Source organism: Aplidium turbinatum, chromosome 17 (genome assembly GCF_918807975.1).
Source record: "Aplidium turbinatum chromosome 17, kaAplTurb1.1, whole genome shotgun sequence".
NCBI lineage: Eukaryota > Metazoa > Chordata > Ascidiacea > Aplousobranchia > Polyclinidae > Aplidium > Aplidium turbinatum.
The window spans coordinates 14,568,053-14,582,550 of record NC_137488.1 but is presented as its reverse complement, the minus strand read 5'-3'; the positions used below and the strand labels follow the sequence as shown (position 1 = coordinate 14,582,550).

At 37.9% G+C, this 14,498-nt stretch overlaps 1 pseudogene; it reads left to right on the top strand.

The window, feature by feature from the left end:
- Positions 1-11,943: 11,943 nt before the first annotated feature.
- On the top strand, positions 11,944-12,459 carry LOC145786224 (protein CFDP2 pseudogene; annotated as a pseudogene).
- The last annotated feature ends 2,039 nt before the right edge of the window (positions 12,460-14,498 follow it).

Sequence of the window (14,498 nt, the reverse complement as noted above, 5' to 3'; positions counted from 1 at the left end):
ACCATTGGCTATCAGTGAGTTCAACGACATGGTTTCCTTGATTATTTATGAACTGATCGATTAAGCCTCTCAAACAAGTCTTCACCACGTGTCTTCCATGCATAGATTCCAATGACAATAAATTTTCTTGTATTTCAAAGTCTGAGGTTGTTCCTCGAATGAAAATTGCTAGCTTGGCGGTATTGGTTATGTCGGTCGACTCATCCAGGGCAGTCGACTCTCAGGGCTGTCGACTGTCGACTTATGTCGGTCGATTCATCCATGTGACAATGCATTCTTTCACGAATTCTCCATTTACATATGGTTTCAGCTTCTTTGCTAAAAGTTCAGTAACTTGACAACTTGTTCTGACAATATCTTCATCCTGTCTGCAGTACCTTGACAAAGTGGTTTGCTGCGCTTGTAACTCTCTTCTAAGGACACTAATTTTATCCTGCCTCGCCTGCCCTGTTAGCTGTTTCAGATTACCATGGCAGAAGTTATAATGACGCTTTAAATTTGATTGCTGCTACAGCTACTACAGCTACAGCTGCTAGGAAATGCGTTCTTTTCTAGCATAGTAGTCAACCTACCTAAATTTTATTAGTGCGGCCCGCCACAGCTCTCACTAGTGCCAAATTGGCCCGCATGCAAAAAAGGTTGGTGACCACTGTAGTATAGTGTATCAAATTAAAAATGGTTCGTTTGATTTTGTTTACATTCAATCATTCAGTTGCATTTTAAACCAACGTATTTTTATGCAGTTCTTTCTTTCACTATAATGACCATAAACCAAAACAGAGGATGGGAGGCATCAGTCATTACTTCATTTCTCGCACTGCATAAAATACCTGAAAAATCATCTTCACACAATTCTTGAAATCTTGGCCACAAACGTTTGACAAAGGAAAGCTGCTTTTTTTATCATTTAACAATGTTAAATCAAGAATCTCAACTAAGTTGGAAACAAAACTTCACATGCTTGCTTTCACTCGACCACAATTGCAACTTGTGTAGTCAGCCTATAAAGATCGTTGTAATGTAGATGCATCACATCAATCTGTGAAGTGCCATCCACCAATAGTGAACATAATGCAATGTAGAATGAGTTTCAGTTGGCCTGAGAATTATTTCAATGAACAGGGGTATATTTCAAAAATATTACTACAACATAACAATTGACAGTAGAAGTTTGTCACTTCAGTTTCTCAATATAATTTTGTGATGTTTTTGTTTTATTACGTTTATTGCAAGACATTTAACAACAACCAAGTTAACAGAATTCTTACATCGATCACAGCTTTTTCCAGTGTACCGATTTGTACAGGCACACGTGTAATCATTACGGCTGCAACCTGTGCTTGTGCATCTTCCTCCATTCTGACATGGATTCCGCCGGCATGGGACGTATAAACCTTTGAACATTTGATTGAATGTTGACAAATAGTCACTTTAAAAGATTTGTCCGGTTACTTGACAGACCGGTGTGAAATTATTTAAAACTATAGTTCTATTTTATACATTCCAAAAATAGTTTAAATTTATTTTCATCCACTTCAAGTTTTTCTTTTTGCATGACCTATTGACATATCCGCAACAAAAAAAAAACGTTTTCACAACCAGTTAAAACCACTCACGTTGTTTAATTTATATACAAGAAATTTCAACTAAGTGTCACTCACAACGCATTGAATATGCCAATCCACTTACTGTAGCTTGTACTTTCTGAGCGAAATCTTACTCATACAAATTTAAGGTAGGCTAAATGCAGTATAACAAAAAATATCTTCAGGTTGTGGGAAGGGAAAGAACGTGGTAGGCCTACTACTATGTTCAAACAAGTTTTAGATGACATAAAAGTGTTTGCCTGATAGAAATACATTTTTTAAACAGGTTTGGAAAATATGCTACAAATAGATGCTTCCCAAAAGATAGGTTTACTGTTTATGTTGAATTCAATAAGTCCTATGTTGAAACTACATGTTTTTACAAGGCATTCAACTGCAGGTAGAAAGCAAATAAACGCTAACAAAGCAGCTACAGAAAGATATGTGTCTTGCCGTTTTCAATGAAAATAATAAACTCATTTTAATAATAGCACACACAATAGTTTTGCAATCTTAAGAAATAAAAATCATATGACAAATCGTAATTTTGCTGTTGAAAAGCTGAGGCAGATTATTTTTCCTTCCTAAAATTTTTTGATTTTTTTTAATCTGCTTTGTTGGACATTTCATAGAAACTTTTGATAAAAATTGTGCACATACAATTGAAAAAATGGGATGCAACCCCTGCTGTGACCATTGTTGCAAATAGCTGGACCAATCAGATTGTATAGTTCTAGGTGAAGGTCGCTTAAAGTTATGCCAAATCCAATGCGATGTCCAGCCACACTGTCCCAGTGGTTGATTAAAACGCGCACAATTATTATGCTTCCGGGCAGTTGAAAAACATGAACGAAAACTCCTTGTTGTGTCATAATCGTTTTGACTTTTTTGGAAATCTCGGGCACAGGAAGAGTGGGTGTTGTTGAGTTGAATTTTGAATAGTTAGGGCTAGGCAGTTAGGCTGCTGGTGTGCAGACCCGCAGTAAAATGTAGAAGTCTAACAATAGTCTGGTCAGTTATGCACGTTTTAGGGTTGTTTTGTGCAAATTTGGGTAGACATTTTTCATATGCATTTTCAAGTTCCTTAGACACATCAGACTCAAAATCCGTCTGGAGCCCGAAAATTTCGGGGGTGGAAGGTCCCCAAAATGCCGCTCCCGTTTGGGGGGTAGTGATGGCTAGAGCGCATGTAGAAAAATTGTTTTATTTTTTTTAAATGGCATATGAGTACTTGTTTGGGGGTAATTTGGCCTGAAAAACCGTTTGGAAGCATCAGTTTTAATCCAAAACAATCATTGAAGCAGATAATGGACAACAGTTGTCCAAAACACTAAAACCGTATGGATAAAATGACCGTTTTTGTGTAGGCTACGTGGCAATATGCGAAAGCGGGAGGCTAGTTTACAGTAACCTGGGCAGTGAAAGGGGTGAGAATTTAGTTTTGAATTGCATTTGCACCAGACAGATTAACTTTTGAGTTTTAAGAGTAGGATTGTTAAGCAGTCAGTCAGTCTTCGCGAAACATTGAGATTGGTCAGTCACAAAGAGAAATCCAACTATAGGCCTACTATTCCCTACAGGGAATACAAAAATTGGATTCCTCTTTTGTTTAGTCTATTTCCAGCAGAGAATAGAAAAGTTTGACTTCCCTTTATTCAGTCAATAGACACACCATTGCAAGAATTTTAATCTTTCTGAGTTACGGTATGGTACATCTTTTGTTTGTCTCATATAATATGACCTAATATTGGTACAAACCAGGCAGTGTTATAATTATCCAATAGGCTATGAAAACTGATTAGTGTTAGAATAAACAAGCTATCACTTTTGTGGTTCTGACTTGCTTCAAGTGTAATTGTACGACAGTTGTCAACGTTGTTTCACCATTTCAATCATTTCACCATCCTGATTACACTAATTTTCCAGAAGCAGCCAGAATATGACAAAATTTGTTTGCCTTATCAAACTATTTGTGGGTTGATTGTAAAGAACACCAAAACTTTCACTCGTCCCTGTCACACCCCTGCAACTCAGTCACAGCTCTCTCGTGGACGCACAAAGAACAAGGCTGGTTTTATCAACTGCCACCTTACGATCAAGCTGTAGCCTACTCTATTATTAGGTCTAAAAACTTGATGCAAGCCTTGTTCCATCATGGGATAACCTTATCTTACTATAGCACTCTTCGCTTCATTGAAGAACTCTCAGTTACAGTAAAATACCTTTACTGCAGATCAGGTGGAAGAGTATTGCCAACTGCCCTACGACATGGTGTATTTACTGTGGTAGTTGATGACAACATCGACCAAAACAGCTCCAGTTTTGCTGCAATTCATCACCTGCATTGAACATCCGTTTCAATCATGCAGTTTCAATTGCATAATGATCCAGATGAACAGCGGGTCAGAAGAAAGTATGCAGACATGGCCACAGAAGAAGTACACCAACTGAAGTCAAATAACACATGTTCGCTTGATACATTCCTCAATGTATCACTTGCAAATCTGCCTAAACATACACAACGCCCCCAATACACTATGCATGACTTTGAAGAATCATTTAAAGAGAACATTCAATTGATACTCCAACAACAAAACAGTGAAGAAGATTACTGCTGAATGTGAAGGATGCTGTCAGCAATTACTACAATGCAAAGGGAAGAAGAAGATTACAGTACCGGTACTCCTCCTTCATGGGTTGCATACCATAGGCCTACAACTAAAGCAAGAGATCAAACTGCAAACATCACAACAATCAATAGCATTCTTCCAATAATCGACCATGTGAGTCATAGCTGGGATTTGCAACTGCACATTATGAGCATTGCCAAAGATTATACAGCATATCTGAATCCCGGCCAGGTCGCTGTTGGTTGTTCACTGTTCAGATCAACCACTGTACGCAATGAAGAAACAGATACAGTGGTTATGTCCAAACCAAGACGATTACGTTTGTTTCCTAGGTGGATTGCATATTGAACATACTGCTCTACTCTGTGTTGGACAGCTGCTGAAAGGCACTGGTCTTGATACGATTATCAACTCGACTGCTTTACATACTGTCGGATTGGCATTGACCAATGCCATATGTGATGTGAACCACATTAAAAAAGCAAGATACGCTTTGCAAATGACAGCAGTATGCTTGAAAAAACTTTCAAAGGATGCTTATGAACAATCAGAACATGAAGACGGACAACAATCATTCCAAGATTGGTTGTCTAAAAGTAATGAAAGTACAATGTTCAAGTATTGGTTCAACATTCTACAAATCATAAAAACAGTTCTATTGTACGTGAGATCCTTGCGAAAGGCTAACCTTCCACTTTTCAGGCACAATCGAAGAATTAATAACCTCCTCCATTTTTTTGCATTGGATCACATCAATTATGCTAGGTGGTCGTCAGTCTTCATACAAAACTTAAGATAAATCGAAGTGTTACACATTCTATTTGTTTGAACACTTTATGGCTGGTCACGTTGTTGTAAATTTTGTGAGACAGCAATTCTTCAAAGTAGCGTTTGACCAGCGCCACGAGCAAAACAACAAACAAGTAAAGCATCCCAAGGAGGATATATCAATCTGGTCAACAAGGAAGATCTAGACTTTCTACGCAAGATCGAGATATCTCTTCCAGAGATGCTTCACTACCTGGAGAAAGTCAATGGTAAGAATAATACTATGACCAAGCAACACAAAGAATGTTCAGCGGCATTTATCGAGCAGTTTGTGCAGGACTGTTAAAAGATATACAAAAAGCTCCACATTAACCCATTCAGCAGGCAACAACAGTTTACAAAGCTGAACTCGTCGCCATTTTTCCAGTAGAGGTTACTGTTGATTGTAAGAAAATCTTTGACTTGAGAAAGGCACAGTAGCCTACAACAACTTTAAGAAGACCCGTTTTGTTGAAGGGACAGATGATGTAATCATCATCATCAACCAATTTTGATTATACAGGCCATGAATTAATCCTCATGTCGAGGGTGTGGCCTGAGGCTGTCTGTCGAGAACGAAGTCTTTCCCTCCACACCTCGCGATTTATTGGGTTGGCATAGTCCATGTTCAGGGTAATAAAAACACCAATCAGAAAGAACGCTTTGAAGTTGCCAAGCACTGCTGGGAAAATTCAAATGGAATGCCCCAAAGTGATGTTTAATCCTGCAATGATGAACAAGCTTCGTGATGCCTGTTGGAACAGGAAAGAACTTGCAATAGATGTTTTTTGCTTCGAATTTACAGGTTTGAAAGAAGGCCTTTTATATTCTTTATGTCTACTTTTTCTGTAGTTTTGTTTTATTGTTAGCCTGCAAATTAGTTGAAAGTATTTCGTAATATGCGTACAATTCTTAATGTCTGTATTTTTAGGGTTACCAGAGTGCCTGGCAACCAAAGATGGCTTACTATATCACAACCCAAAATCAAGGGTCATTGATTGCTTGACAAGCAAGTCAGTCACTTATCCAGAAAAGGCAGATGAGCTTGTGGTTGATCTTTCTGTCATCATTCGAGCTAAAGCTGCTACCGTGGAAAAGAATTCTACATTTGAGGAATTTACAATAATGGTCTTAAATGAGACAGCCAGCATGGGAGAAAAGCAGCACAGAATTGACTTGGTTGCAGATCAATACCACGCCTTAAGCATAAAGAGCATTACAAGGAAACAACGTGGGTCGGACACTAACCCAGAACTTAAGTTTGAAAAAAAGGATCTCTTACCGCCAAATTTTTCTGGCTCATATCTTACGAACTCGGCAAACAAAACGAGATTGAACCAACTTATTGCTGACATCAGCAAAGAGCATCATTGGTCACGACTTGGGTATATTGTTTTTTCATGCATTTGCTGGAGGAGATGCAACAAGCTCCTTTTACCTAATTTCTAAACGCAGCTGGTTCCATATGTGGAAGCAATATCCTAAAGTGGAACAACTCACAAGAGTTTTCCAAAGCTTCAGCTGGCTACCATCAGAAGCATGTCTGACTGAGAGCATGTCAGATATTGCTGATTTTGTTTCATTTGCATATGCAAAAAAAGAGGCCAACTTGAATCGACTTTGGTAAGAGCTGTTCGTCTCATCATCATCGAATGAATTAAGGGACCTTCCACCAGTGGCGTAGCCAGAAAATTTTTTTGGGGGGGGCCAAATATTTGATGAATTGAAGAGAACGACAAAATGTTTGATTCAAGACATCGCCACCTGATGTGCAGTGGCGCATCCTGGTGGGTTAAGCAAGGGAAGCAATAAAGCTGGTGGGGGTTAGAGCGTGCCGAAGGCACGCGTATTCTAGGGGGGTCCGGGGGCATGCTCCCCCGGAAAATTTTTGCAAAATTGCACTTAAATAATGGATTATAACGCTTTCTGGAAACACTTTCAGGGTAATATTTGTATGAAACTTATTAGCAGATAAACAGCTATTAACTTATTAAAGGTAGCTCTTATCTACACACAAACGGGCAAAAACTGCGGCTAAAATTAGAGAACACAAAAAACTCAGCTACACAAAAACCCTAGAGAGTAAGCGATTCTGAAATTGCTTCCACAGATTAGTTAAAAGAAGCGTAAATCGCGTAAACTTTGCGCGATTTACGATTTGCAAAATTTATTGGTGTCATTCTGTGTGTCTAAAACAAGTCCTGGGGTGTGTTAATAGCCAGATGTCTTGGAAAACAATATAAATTATATTATATTTTCAACAAAGGGTTCAACTTCGGAATCCAAACTTGGAAAATTTGGGGGGGGCCATGGCCCCGTTCGCCCCCCCTGGCTACGCCTATGCCTTCCACTTACACTTGATGCCCTGACTCTACATGTTCATTGCAGCGCGTATCAGGCAGGATGGATAGTTATGTGGAAACACTATAAATCAGTCTGTTTGAACATTGAGGTTGGGTTAAATTGCAGAATGAGCTGAGCATTCAGTGGACAACAGTTGCAAGAGCACAACATTTGGAAAGACTGACGAAGACTTGCAAGTGCAAGATAGCTAAATGTGACACCTGTCAATGTGCAAAATCAGGGTTGCAATGCCTTAGTTTTTGTACCTGTAAGAGACAATGTGCAGTGTAGCATGACACTGAAGAAGATCATTTCATTGAGTAAAACAAACAACAACTATATTATATACGGTACGGTAACCAACTAACCATTTGCAAAATATTGTGCTTTTTGACGTTTTTTTTGCAATTTTTCGCTATTTTAATGTAAATAACTGGCTTTGTGATGATTTTAGATGAAAATAGGTGCTTTTAAACGATTTTTTGGGCCAAATTACCCCAAATTGACTACCCACATGCTATAATTTAAAACATTTTGACATTTTTTTGTATGCGCTTCATTGTCTTGTAGCCCCAAAAGTGGGAGCAGCCGTTTGGGCACTTTCCACCCCCGAAATTTTCGGGCTCCAGACGGTTTTTACATCTACTGCACCTAAGCAACTCGAAAATATAGGTGAAAAATGTCTACCCAAGTTTGCACCGAAATGTGCATAACTGACCAGACTACAATAGGAAGCGTAAATTAACTGAAGAAGGCAGAATTTTCAATAAAAGTTGCACGAATGTTTACTTTTTTTTTTCTAACAAAAGTAAAGCAACCTGTCTAATATGCAATTATGTAATCACACAGAAAGAGTAGCCTACAACGTAAAACGCCATTACGAAAGTTGCCATAATCAGTTCAAGTTGCTAAGCGGAGATGTACGTAATCAAAAAATTGCTACTTTGAAAAGAAATCTTTCTCACCAGCCAAGCGTGTTTGTGAATTTGCAAGATATCAGAGAGTCAGCTGTGAGCGCAAGATTTTGCATGGCTGCTCAGTTTATGTGTAAGAGCGGCAGACCCTTTACAGGTAATGAGGTCGTCAAGAAGTGCCTGACAAAGGTTGTACAAGAAACGTGTCCTGACAAGGTATTTTCGATTAACAACATGTAACGCTGGATACTGGGTACGAAATGCGTTCTTTTCTAGCATAGTAGTCAACCTACCTAAATTTTATTAGTGCGGCCCGCCACAGCTCTCCCTAGTGCCAAAATGGCCCGCATGCAAAAAAGGTTGGTGACAACTGTAGTAGCCTATAGTGCATCAAATTAAAAATGGTTCGTTTGATTTTGTTTACATTCAATCATTCAGTTGCATTTTAAACCAATGTATTTTTATGCAGTTCTTTCTTTCACTATAATGACCATAAACCAAAACAGACGATGGGAGGCATCAGTCATTACTTCATTTCTCGCACTGCATAAAATACCTAAAAAATCATCTTCACACAATTCTTACAGTTCCTGCATATCCTAAAAGGCAGGCTGGTACATGTGTATTAGTTGGTGCAACCAGTTCTTAGGCATGTTCCATAATTGTCACATGGATTATCGCGGTTTGGGTTTGTGAAACATTGGATAGTTGTTAATTGCCATTTTAAAGTAAAGTTTGGATTTGTCAACAAGGTATACATTGGGATATATATGCAACATCAATTGAAATCTTGGTCACAAAAGTTTGACAAAGAAAAGCTGTTTTTTTTTTATCATTTAACAATGTTAAATCAAGAATCTCAACTAAGTAGGAAACAAAACTTCACATGCTTGCTTTCACTCGACCACAATTGCAACTTGTGTAGTCAGCCTATAAAGATCGTTGTAATGTAGATGCATCACATCAATCTGTGAAGTGCCATCCACCAATAGTGAACATAATGCAATGTAGAATGAGTTTCAGTTGGCCTGAGAATTATTTCAATGAACAGGGGTATATTTCAAAAATATTACTACAACATAACAATTGACAGTAGAAGTTTGTCACTTCAGTTTCTCAATATAATTTTGTGATGTTTTTGTTTTATTACGTTTATTGCAAGACATTTAACAACAACCAAGTTAACAGAATTCTTACATCGATCACAGCTTTTTCCAGTGTACCGATTTGTACAGGCACACGTGTAATCATTACGGCTGCAACCTGTGCTTATGCATCTTCCTCCATTCTGACATGGATTCCGCCGGCATGGGGCGTATAAACCTTTGAACATTTGATTGAATGTTGACAAATAGTCACTTTAAAAGATTTGTCCGGTTACTTGACAGACCGGTGTGAAATTATTTATAACTATAGTTCTATTTTATACATTCCAAAAATAGTTTAAATTTATTTTCATCCACTTCAAGTTTTTCTTTTTGCATGACCTATTGACATATCAGCTACAAAAAAAAAACCGTTTTCACAACCAGTTAAAACCACTCACGTTGTTTAATTTATATACAAGAAATTTCAACTAAGTGTCACTCACAACGCATTGAATATGCCAATCCACTTACTGTAGCGTGTGCTTTCTGAGCGAAATCTTACTCATACAAATTTAAGGTAAATGTAGTATAACAAAAAATATCTTCAGGTTGTGGGAAGGGAAAGAACGTGGTAGGCCTACTACTATGTTCAAACAAGTTTTAGATGACATAAAAGTGTTTGCCTGATGGAAATACATTCTTTAAACAGGTTTGGAAAATATGCTACAAATAGATGCTTCCCAAAAGATAGGTTTACTGTTTATGTCGAATTCAATAAGTCCTATGTTGAAACTACATGTTTTTACAAGGCATTCAACTGCAAGTAGAAAGCAAATAAACGCTAACAAAGCAGCTACAGAAAGATATGTGTCTTGCCGTTTTCAATGAAAATAATAAACTCATTTTAATATTAGTAGTATTGCAATTTTAAGAAATAAAAATCATATGACACATCATAATTTTGCTGTTGAAAAGCTGAGGCAGATTATTTTTCCTTCCTGAAAGTTATTGACTTTTTTTAATCTGCTTTGTTGGACTTTTCATAGAAGCTTTTGATAAAAATTGTGCACATACAATTGAAAAAATGGGATGCAACCCCTGCTGTGACCATTGTTGCAAATAGCTGGAACAGACCAAGGTGATACCAAATGTGTTTCAAAAAAGGACAAAGATACAATGTTTTTGAACACTTCACGTTGATCCTGGTCACTTAGAAACACTCTTTTCATACTTGTGTAAGAAATCTCAGCAAACATTCTCCAGCAAAATAGCAATATTGTAAAACTCAGTAGTGAGCAGAGATGTACGTATTCGCCGCAAACTCTACGCCGTAGATTTGCGGCGTAGACTGTTTGTTTGCGCTAACGCTTACGGCCACATTTTTTTGGATAGTTGTCGCTTGAGGCTACGCCATAAAGTTTTCGCGGATTTTTAGCGCATAGCGTCAACGCATACTTTTTAATGTTATTTTTTTCGCTACAACATGCCAATACCTTCCAGCGCTACAGTTGAAAAAATGTTTTTAATGGGCAAAGACATATTGAAACCAAAACACAGCAAAATGTCAGATGAACACTATCAGATGCTTTTGATTCTGCGTGGAAATTCAAAATAAAAATTGTTTGTTTCGAGTGGTTTATGCCGTGTGAATATTTGGCACCTAGCAATCAAAATAAGTTTACGCTAGTGTATGCGCTAACGCTGACCCCGCCAACTTTTTTTACAAGTTACGTTGACGCATACGGCGTATGGTCTTTCGAACGTTTGCGTTTACGCTGACGGCGTCAATATTTTTTGTATGCGCTTACATCACTGGTAGTGAGTTTCCAAAGACGGACACAATTGAATTGAGCAAAAAAATTACGCACACTACTAAGGAAATCAGCATCAGCATGTCTAAAGGGTAGCCTACCGATGAACAGAATCTTTAGGAACCCCTTGCCTAGCCTATTTTAAAGAAAACATTTGCGTGGATGAGATAATGCAACTGTAAGCTTGCTCAAAATGTAAAACAGACCGAGTTTAAAATTCTTGAAGTCAGTCGATTTGGATACTAGCTTGCCATATTTAATGTAGTATTGCTCAATATGCATTCAAGTAAACTTTTGTTTTCTTAATTAGGCTGTTACTTTCGTCTCTGTTATTCTAGTTTGATATGATGTCGCTTGCACTTGGATATTTGACATCCCTCAAACATCTACTCTTAGCATAGAAATATACTGATACTGTATTACAATTAAAACTCAAGCCAACATGCCTGCTTCATAACGGTTATCAGTTAGTTATTGTCAACAAAGCCAGAGCACAGTATAGCCTAAAACAAACTTCCGCCATAACTTGTCCACTCGCGATAAAAACCGAGCCATGTTTCCTGTCCTTGTGTATAAAGCAGTCCATGGTTTTGTAATTTCCTCTTCCAAAGTCCAACCGTTCTCCTCAACGTGGTGTAGACGTGGCAACAACGTGTGCTACATACGTAGGCTAAACGGCTCTGGCCTGGGAAAAGACCTGGCAAACTACCCCAGAACTATTGCCAAAATATTTTATGATGACAAAACGAAAAAGTAGAGATGAAATGGTACCAGAAAGTGGAACCTCCAGGCTAGACGGTACCAATCAAGCTACTGGAGAAGAGCAAAGAGAAGGTCAAATGAACTCAAGTACTAATGACGGGAATAGGGCAAAGCCTTTTAAACCCCTAATTGCTGAAACGGCTTGCAGTGAAACTACCGCTCTACGCTTCACTAAACCATACAAAATTGGAACATGGAATGTCAATGGACTATATACAGGGAAACTGGAAGTCTTAAAAAACGAAATGAATCGACTCAATATTATCATCCTTGGGTTAAGCGAAGTGCATTGGATTAGCAATGGTTTTTTCAACTCTGATGAACACATTGTTTATTACTCAGGCAATGATACAACAAGACGAAGAGGGGTTGGGTTTATTACAACGAAGAAAGTGTCGAAATGCATCGAAAACTATCAGGTATTCAGTGACAAAATAATAACCATACGAATTCGAGGGAAACCTTACAGTGTTGCAATCATCCAGGTATACGCTCCCACAGCAGATGCTCTAGAATAAGATCTAGATAACTTTTATGATGATCTACATAACACTTTGACGCAAACACCTACAAAAGATATTATAATACATTATGGGAGACTTCAACGCTAAGATTGGAAGTACATTAGAACCGGGAATTACTGGCGGGTTTGGTTTGGGCCACCGAAACGATTCCGGAGAAAGATTATTTCAATTTTGCCAAAAACATCAGCTTTCAATACCCAACACTATGTTTAAACAGCCTAAAAATAGATTGTACACTTGGACTTCACCAAACGGACACTACAGAAGTCAAATTGATTACATTTTATGCCAACAAAAATGGTCAAGCTCTACTCTGGCGACAAAGACATATCCGACAGCTGACTGTGGAACAGATCACCAGTTGCTAGTAACCAAACTAAAAGTACGATTTTGCAACGCCGTTACAAAACAATAAAAAAGAAACATGATATATGACACAGATCAGACTGGACCAAATTATATAGCCGAAGTTAAAAACAGTTTGAAATTTCTACACACTGAAAATAAGCAAGCGGATATGAAATGGGACAATATAAAAAAATAAGATCTTGGATGCAGCTGCAAATAATGTACCGAGTATAAAGACATCAAAATCTGCTCAACGGATTTCCTCTGTAACAATTAAAATAGCAGAACAAAGAAGGAAAGCAAAAGCAAATGGAAACAGAATACAATTCAAAAAGCTAAATGCTGAATTCCAAAGACATGCTCGGAAATTAAAAACATATATTGGGAAGAAAAATGTAGGAAGATGGAATCAGCAAGTAAAAGTGGGAACATGCGAGAGCTTTACTCACAAGTAAAGAAAGCAAGATCAACCTTCAAGGCCAAGAATGCTACAGTACGTGAAGAAAATGGAGAAGATCTACACGACAAATAAGCAATTTTGAATCGATGGAAGTAGTATGTTGAGCAGTTATATCAGGACCCTCAACTGCAACCACAGATTGAAGAATTATAAAAGTCAACAGTTTGACCTGGAACCCGATATACTGGAAAAAGAAGTTATCTGGGCAAGAGACCATGATTATCTAAACAAAAAGCACCAAAAGTCGATGGAATTTCAGCAGAATTACTGAGACATGTGCCAATTCAAATACTATTAGTCTTATGCCAATGTATTTGGAAATCACAAGAATGGCCAAAAGATTGGAAAAGATCAATATTTATCCCAATTCCAAAGAAAGGAGACACACGGACATGTTCAAACTATTGAACCATAGCAAACTTCTTTTAAAAATCATCCAAAACGACGGGGCTCAATTATTGAAAGAGAAATGCCAGATGAGCAGGCTGGATTTAAAATAGGCAAAGGTACCCGTGACCAAATTGCAAATCTCAGATGGATTATGCAAACCAGCAGGGAGTACAAAAAAGGTCTGTAGCCTACATGTGTTTCATTGATTATTGGAAAGCTTTTGATGTTATCCAACATAACATTCTTTGGAGTTGTCTGAGAGACACCGCAATGCCAATGCACCTGCTGGAACTCATAAGGTCATTGTATCAAAATCAAGAAGCTACAGTTCGACCAGCATACGGAAATACAGCCTGGTTTAAAATTAAAAAAGGAACACGCCAAGGGTGCATTTTATCTCCTTCTCTATTTAATATGTACACAGAAATGGGCATGAGGAGAGCAGGGTTGAATAATTCCAACATAGGAGTGAAAATTGGTGGCAGAATTATAAACAACTTGAGATATGCAGATGGCACTACCCTTTTGGCCGAGAACGCACAAGATCTTGAAGACTTAATCATCAAAGTGAAAAAGGAAAGTGAAAGGGCTGGATTGAAACTCAACATCAAAAAAAAACAAAAATTATAACAACTGGTAAAGCAGATAACATAAATATCAAGATCGATAATCAAGAAATTGGAACAGTGAATGAATTCATATTTCTAGGCTCAATATTAAGCTGGGACTCTAATAACTCACCAGAGATAGGAAGAATAGCGCTGGGAAGAAACGCATTTGTTGGAATAAATAGCATTTGGAAGAGCAAGTAAAAGTAGAAACAAAACATGTAAAA